The following is a 7,308-nucleotide window of genomic DNA, read 5'->3' on the forward strand; positions in this document are numbered from 1 at the left end:
TTTTTTTTTTTTGGTCAGAAGAGAGGCAGGAATAAAAGTAAAGGTTTGAGGAACAGCATACTCGGAGTGTGGAGGTCAGCAAGATTGCTTGCAGTCAAGGAGCATGGTGTGATGACTCCTTGGCACCCAGCTGCAGCCAGAGCTTAGCAGCCTTGAAGGCTGTGCTATTACACACCCAGACCTCATCCTGTCAGTGGAGGAAGCATCTTCTATGACAACATTTTGCCTACTTGTGTTGATTTCTGGCAAATATTCCTAGAATGAAGTGGTTAAGATCGTGGACTTCGGAATCAAACTGCCTGGGTTTGAGTCCTGGCTCTGATGCTTAATTGCCATACAGTTTTGAGAAACTGTGCTTAGTTTCCTCATCACTAATATGGAGATAATAGTAGTACCTCTTTCACTAAAATTGTTACAGTGATTAAATGAAATTGTATGCTATGATACATACACAGAATAGCACCTGACTCTTGCTCTCTGTTAAACTGAAACTCATTGCCACAGTTAAACGGATGATCACATTCTGCTAAGTCTCTAGTAGGTCCCAAAGGCCAGTTAGCAACTTGCAGAAGGCCAAACTTCCTTGTCAAAATCAGTTTAATTTTGAAATCAAATTTATTTGTTATGTGGTCTGCTTTTGCCTTTTTGTTTAAAACTTTTGAAAAGACAATGTAACTTTATTTGCTCACTTTTCTCCCTTCTAAATTGAAAGAGTATGGATTTTTTTTTTTCCCGAAATTGAAAGCATTAGGCTTCAGGATGCAGGGGTTATTAGGAGTGAAAAGTGAAGCTGGAAACTGCTGGTGATGGTGTTAAGTCTTTCCATCTGCTACATAGGAAGGACTGAGAGGAGGAGTCTAGAGAGATGTTTGCTTCCTGAGGTTCTTGAGCCACTAATGTGATCTAGGCTGACACAGAAGAGACTTTTCCTTTCTGATGCTTAGATTCTAGAAATAATGTTCGTAGGCCTTCACTGCCCCAATAGCATGTCATCACATACAAAGATACTGAAATGAATTTGTCTTACTATGATTTCAAGGTTTCCACCCTGTAAAAAAATATACCTGGTTTTTCTAGCCCCCAGTTAGGTGGAAAATATTCCAGAAATGCTAGCTTCCAGGGATCTGAAACAAGTTGCCAATCTTTTCCATTTAAATATTCTGGAATCCTTATATCATCAATCTTCGAAAACTAACTCATTTAAAATTTTCCCGAGTCTGCTTTTTGTTACTAGCTAATTATATAGACTGGAATATCATTTTTATTTTTGTTTTAAAAGATCCGTTTTTAAAAACTAGACATTATTAGGATTATTTGTTAAGTGAATTATTTTAAAATATTTCCTTTTTCATTAACAGTTTTTTAGAAACCCTTGCAAATCACATTTTGTTATTATCAAAATAGAAACATTTGATGTGATCCAGTATGAAACCAAACAGAGAAGGCCATCAGTCAGTTCTTAAAATTACTTCCTAAAAAAGTATTGCTCTTGAATTCTTGGTTTCTCTGTTTTCTGTTTCCTTAGGATGGGTCTGCTTTGTAATTAGTGAAGGTTCATGTCTGTCTTTACGCAACAGCCTAATCTCTATGGCCATATGTGCAAAAGCAGTATAATTACAATGTAGTATTAATTGGGCCATGTGACTGTTTTGTTTTAATTATTTCAATTACCTTATCTTTCCATTCCTTTAAGCATGTCAATGGGTGAATCATTGGATAACATGTTTATGTCATTTCTGTAGAATTAAATATGTGCCAGTTTACATAAACTAGGTAAAAAATTCAACATTTTTTGATAATGTTATGAATAGATCTTTTTCTCTGCCTCAAGCATCAATACAAGCCTAAGGAAATCAGATATTATAAAGAATTGATTCTTTACATTTTGCTTAATTCACAGAGTACTGATTGTATTCTAGATTTTTAGCTGAGGAGGGTATCACTCTGGGTTAACATAGTAAGTTGGCAGAAAATTTCAGATTTGCATGTTAACAAATTAGATTCCCATACCTTTATGCATGTTCTCTTTAAATAATTTAGGTAGGAAATTTAGCGATTGGTACCCATTTTTACTAAATACAAGTGCTTGGCAGACTGTATGTAGAAACTGGCATTTATCTGTGTTCAGATTTTAACTTTTGTCTCCCTGTTTTTTCAGTTGTTTTTATTTCAGTTGCTGCGAGGGCTGTCTTACATCCACCAGCGTTATATTTTGCACAGAGACCTGAAACCACAGAACCTTCTGATCAGTGACACGGGGGAGTTAAAGCTGGCAGATTTCGGTAGGAAAGCAGTTAATTACCAGTCTATTTTGTCACACTGTGAGAATGCCAGGCAGATGGTGGCACTGCATTTGTTTAGGTGTGCTTCTTCTATCATTATAGATCATGGTAAAATTTTATCAGGAATGAAGGAATTTTTTTTAATGATCAACATCATGCTTAGTGGATTTTTAAAAATTCACACTGCTTTTGAGAGTCTTGAATAATCATAAGCATAAATCAGATCTCATATATTTCTAAAGGAGAGGTAGTAAAATTTTGAGCATAAAGTGTATTGAAAGAAATCTAATTTTTTCACTTTTTTAATGAAAATGTCAAATACATTCAAAAGTAGAAAGATAGTATAGGGACCCCTCATTACCCATCATCCAGCTTCAACAATTATCAATATATTGTCAGACTTGAATTTAAGCCTCTGGACTTTGTGGGGGCATCCCAAAATATATTCAATAGTACATGTTGCCCTGCAGTTTTAATACTTAAAAATTTAGAGACAGTGTTAAGCTTTCCAGAAATGACCATTTGAAAAATTCTCAATAACTTTACAAAAGCAGACACAGTTCTCATTTAAAAGCTGTGGTTTTAAGTCATTATAAGTCATCCCTTCCTTAAAGTTTTAAGGTTGGCCTCTTGCAGCTTAGAAGCTCTCCCCAAACTCTGTGTTGAGCACACAGAGGGGAGCAGAACCTTTGTGTCATCCATGCCTCCCCTCCCTTTATCAAGGGTGACATTCCTGCATTGCCCTGGCTCTGTCACAGCACAGAGGGTGCTGAGTTGATTCCCAGCACCAGGGGATACTGATGGCAGCATGATATGTTGACAGTGCATTGCCTCAATTATTTTTGAATACATATTCTGATTAGAAATTTGTTCCATTAAGAGTGGAATGGAAATATTACCCTTGGGACATAAACATGCCTGAGGTTGAAATATAGGCTTTTGCTGAAAAATGATTATCTTTTTTCACCCCACCTTTTGATAAATAAAAGAGCAAGAGATGTTTATTTTTTATTTCAAGGTTAGTAGACTGTTCATTAGCTTTGGAATGAATCTACTCTGTTGGATTTTATATATCCTTTCTTTCAAAAATTGAAATAGAACAAAAGTTAGTATTTAACAAGTGATATTTTGCAAAACTGACATTTATTCTCATCTAGTTGGTAGAAATGATGAAACTCCATCTGTGTGTGTGTGTGTGTGTGTGTGTGTGTGTGTGGTTATTGATAGATTTTCGCATTAAAATAATACTAGGTGGCCAGATGTAAAGGCTTTCTATTACAGAGTAGAAAATAATGGGAGAGTTAATGAGTGGAGGAGAGATTTGTAGTTCCTCAAATTTAGGGTATTGGATTTGCTATGAACATATTTTATAGTTTGTCAATGTCAGTGAATTGATAAGGATTTATAGTGATTTTCTTTTGATGTGTTAATAAACTGTAAGGTATATGTTAGAGTATGTAATTACATTGAATATTTAATTCTATTAAACATGATTTTCTTGTATATTTATAAAACATATTTTACAAAATTGATTTTGTCTGTATAACTAAGGGTATAATGGAATTATATGTAAGTGCTTACTGGGGATTATTTTTCAATTTTATGACAATGTTTTTATTACAATTGTCAGATAAGTTCATCTTAAAAGATTCTTATGGATCTTTAAGACTGACATTTTATAGTATCTGATTGAAAAATAAATTGAAATGCAATTTTTAACAACTTCGAAAGTGACTTAGAAAATTAGGAGAGTTAAGCTTTGTGCAGTGGCAGTATTGTAGCCAATGAAGTTTATCTGAGGCGCGATTATTGTTAATAGAAAATTGAGAAAGTTAGGGATGCTCAGAGCAAGCATTAATATTTTCATTTTCTCTTTTCTTAGTACCTTTCCCCTCATCCTCCACTCTTTTCTTTTTCTTTTTTTTTTTTTAAATGTTTTATTTATTTCTAGGAGAGAGAGAGAGACAGTGTGAGCAGGGGAGGGTCATAGAGAGAGGGAGTCACAGACTCTGAAACAGGCTCCAGGCTCTGAGCTGGCAGTCAGCACAGAGCCCGACGCGGGGCTCGAACCCACAAACCGCGAGATCATGACCTAAGCGAAAGTTGGACGGTTAACCAACTAAGCCACCCAAGCGCCCCTCTTTTCTTTTTCAAAATATATTGTTTTGTAAACAATTTTCACATAAGAAATATGTCATGAACATTTTCTCATGGCATTAAATGAAAAAAGCTCATTTCTAACAGCTTAGATTTTTCCTTTAGTGGCCAAAACCTAGTCCCTTTCTTCATTCAGTCCCTTATCATTGAACACTTTAGTGCTCACTGCAATTCACCATTGAGAGCATCCTGTAGCGAATGTGCTCGTAGAGGAAGCCACGTGTGCCGCAGCTGCCATGTTGAATTCTAAAGCATATGAATCTATGCACCAGACTGCTCTGCGGAAAGGCTGTGCCGTGCAGCACCTCACCTCAGCGGCGCAGATTCAGTCTCCTTGCCAGGAACACACACCTGGCGTGTGTCCTGTGTGCAAAGTGTAATCAGCAAGACTCCACCACTAACTGACAATTTCCCCCCAATTAATTGTGCATTATTTTTGTCTTTTAACTTAAGACATGCAATTAACTCTGATTTACTGCACTTGGGCACGTGTTTATGTCTGAGATGAAGGAAGCACGGTAGAAACTGTGGAGAAGCTAGACAGTCGAAATGGGATGCTTCCAGGCAGCAGAACAATTAGAAACACTAGGCCTTAATTCAGACTTTGATGTATAAAGAGCTTTAGAAGCAGTTCCTTTGTCCTTTTTTCCCCCCTATGTGAAAATGAAGAGACAAATGTAATCTGAATTTAGGTCCTGTTTTGTAAATACCATTTTTATTAGAAAAAATACTTGGCATGGTGAGGGGAGACTGAAAGTTATTGAATTCTGTGTACTAAACACTTAGAAATTCTTGTTTTATTCTTTTCAACCTACTATGGTAGAGCAACCTATACTTTTGAGAGAGACCTGAGCAGAGAGGTAGCTGGTTGCACAACTGGAATTCAGATGCTCAATTCATAGCCTTCAATCTCCGGTAGCCCAAGGTCTTTGTATTTATGCAAATGTAGACACTTTACCTTAAAGAGCTGCCTAATTTTCTAGAAAATTATTGATCAGTGTATGTACATAGATCAGTAATTCTAGAAAATCATTATATATATTTTCTTGATGCAAAAAATATGACACCTATGCGATAATAGATATAGATTGCACTAATATTAGAAAGAAAACACATTACGTGGTTTAAAGACATTTTGTCATTTGACTAATTCATAGTAACAGGTGGGGTCAACGATAGTATGGAAGAGATTTTACTTGCTGGACAAAGTAAATCAGACAGTTACGTATTTGTAGACCCATTCAGATTTAAGTGGATTTCCTAATGCAGAAGTTTGTCCTGCCTGTAAAAATAAAATAATAAAATTGCATAGATATGTAAATTTCAAAAAAAAAAGTTTATCTTTCCATTACCTATGTGAAAAAAAAAATATTTCAAATTCCTTATCCAGCCTGTGTCTTCATGACCTTGTGTTCTGTGCTTACAGTGGTACAACCAAACCCCAAACTCATTCAAACAACAGAGCCTCTTTGATTCTGTTTTTCCCTTTGCCTGAAATACTCTTCTTCCTTCTTGTCATGTGGCTACCTCTTTCTAATCAAACATATCGTAGATCATACATCACCTGTTTATAAACAGGCTACCTTTCCAAAATAGAACCTTTCCCCTTACTATCATCCAGTTTATCTTCTTCAATAGCATTTATAATGCACTGATACTTTATTTACCTGTGTATCTGTTTAGTTTAGTTAAGTTTAGTTTAGTTTAGTGAGGTCATGGACTCAGCCTGTCTTCCTCACTCTTGTCTGTGCTATGTCTAGAACCACACTTAGCACATAGTAGGCACTCAGTAAAAATTGGTTGAATGAATTACAATATGCGTGACTAAATTGAGTATTGGTGTAAAGACTAAGACGCACCTGAATTTACTAATTTCTGCTTGATTTGCTTTGGTAAACCAGCAGTTTACATACTAATTTTCTCTTCATCAGTGCTTTCTTGGCTACGCACAGTCAAAAGTTAAATGAATTTTCATAGTATTGGAGCCTCAGGATTGCTTTGATGCTCTTACACATAGACCCTACATACCTGCTTGCATTTACTTAGTTTATAACCTTGGGTTGCAGAAATAAAAGTCACTGAGTGTAAAACATACACAAAAAGATGCATAAGATTTGAAGTTCGTACTCTGTAGGCCTTAAATGATCATCTGTTGTTGAGGGCAAAATGTACTGAACATTGAATTAGGAGAGCCACTTCTGTCTTTAGCCTGTGACTTTCAAGAAGTCATTTGCTCCTTCTGATCCTTAGGCTCCTCAACTGAAAAACAAGAGCATTGAGCAGATACTTTCCAAAATCCTTTCCTCTGCTGTTTTTTTTTTTTAATGTTGTACATGTCTGAAATTATTAATTTATTTTCTAATAACCAGATATTTGCTCGTGATTAAAAATCAACCCATTGATTCTGGAATCAGTGCTATGCCATCCCTTCCTTTATTCTATCTTCTGGAAATTCCGATAGATGAGAACCACACTTTTATAACATGTACTGAGATCACGTTAAAAGAAAATTATTGAAGTATGACAAGTAAATGCATAAATAAACTCACCAAGAAATGTTCATTTGCAGTATAATAGTGTGAAACTTAAGGGTATATTTCCATGTAAATGAGATTAAAACAAAATAGATGAGTCTGTAGAATTGTAGTTTCCTACAATCCCTGCAGGGCGATGATGGTGTCATCATATTTCCCGGCTCTTCTCCCACTGTTACAAAGGGTCATGCCTAACTACATGGAAAGGCAGCTGGGCTAAATTTGCCCCTGTAAAAAAAAAGAGAGTGAGAACTCTTTAATATAAGCACATAAGCTTTTGCTTATTTTTTTTTCTTTTTCTTTTTCTTTTCTTTTCTTTTTTTTTTTTTTTTTTT

At 35.6% G+C, this 7,308-nt stretch overlaps 1 protein-coding gene and 1 pseudogene across 1 annotated transcript in view; both read left to right on the forward strand.

The window, feature by feature from the left end:
• Positions 1-7,308, forward strand: part of CDK14 (cyclin dependent kinase 14) — a 563,883-nt gene that overhangs the window by 290,310 nt on the left and 266,265 nt on the right. The gene's annotated exons all lie outside the window — the stretch shown is intronic.
• Positions 4,038-4,165, forward strand: LOC144233793 (U4 spliceosomal RNA; annotated as a pseudogene).

This window comes from Crocuta crocuta, unplaced genomic scaffold (genome assembly GCF_008692635.1).
Source record: "Crocuta crocuta isolate KB4526 unplaced genomic scaffold, BGI_CrCroc_1.0 scaffold165, whole genome shotgun sequence".
Lineage (NCBI taxonomy): Eukaryota > Metazoa > Chordata > Mammalia > Carnivora > Hyaenidae > Crocuta > Crocuta crocuta.